The sequence below is a fragment of the Aethalodelphis obliquidens genome, unplaced genomic scaffold (assembly GCF_003676395.1).
Source record: "Aethalodelphis obliquidens isolate GAN/ISIS:26980383/991018 unplaced genomic scaffold, ASM367639v1 scaffold25, whole genome shotgun sequence".
Lineage (NCBI taxonomy): Eukaryota > Metazoa > Chordata > Mammalia > Artiodactyla > Delphinidae > Aethalodelphis > Aethalodelphis obliquidens.
The window spans coordinates 33,032,108-33,033,009 of NW_020837969.1; the positions used below are offsets into that span (position 1 = coordinate 33,032,108).

The 902-nt window shown below is 34.9% G+C and overlaps 1 non-coding gene across 1 annotated transcript; it reads left to right on the forward strand.

Moving 5' to 3' along the window:
- Positions 1-233: 233 nt before the first annotated feature.
- LOC113628998 (U6 spliceosomal RNA) lies at positions 234-340 on the forward strand. The gene has a single exon (XR_003436322.1). It is a non-coding gene; the product is annotated as a U6 spliceosomal RNA (small nuclear RNA).
- The last annotated feature ends 562 nt before the right edge of the window (positions 341-902 follow it).

Below are 902 nucleotides of genomic sequence, written 5' to 3' on the forward strand. Positions count from 1 at the left end.
AGAGATGTGTAAAAATGAAAATATAACATGTCAAAACTTACATGATACAGCAAACGTTATGCGAAGGTGGAAATTTATAGCTATAACAAGAAAGAACTCAAATCAACAACGTAACTCTACAACTTAAGGAATGAGAAAAAGAAGAACAAACTAAACCCAAAGCTAGCAGAAGGAAGAAACTAACAAACATTAGAGTAGAGGTAGATAAAATAGAGTGTAGAAAAACATCAGAGGGGCTCAATTTGGCAGCATATATACTAAAATTGGAACGATACATAGAAGATTAGCATGGCGCCTGCACGAGGATGACACACAAATTCGTGAAGCATTCCATATTTTTGAAATTAGAACACTTCCTAACACCATATACAAAAATAAACTAAAAATGGATTAAAGACCTAAATGTAAGGCCAGACACTATAAAACTCTTAGAGAAAAACATAGGCAGAACACTCTGACATAAGTCACAGCAAGATCCTTTTTGACCCACCTCCTAGAGAAAGGGAAATAAAAACAAAAATAAACAAATGGAACCTAATGAAACTTAAAAGCTTTTGCACAGCAAAGGAAACCATAAACAAGACGAAAAGACAACCCTCAGAATGGGAGAAAATATTTGCAAACGAAGCAACTGACAAAGGATTGATCTCCAAAATACACAAGCACCTCATGAAGCTCAATATCAAAAAAAACAAACACCCCAACCCAAAAATGGGCAGAAGACCTAAATAGACATTTCTCCAAAGAAGATATACAGATTGCCAACAAACACATGAAAAGATGCTCAACATGACTAATCATTAGAGAAATGCAAATCAAAACTACAATGAGGTATCACCTCACACTGGTCAGAATGGCCATCATCAAAAAATCTACAAACAATAAATGATGGAAAGGGTGTG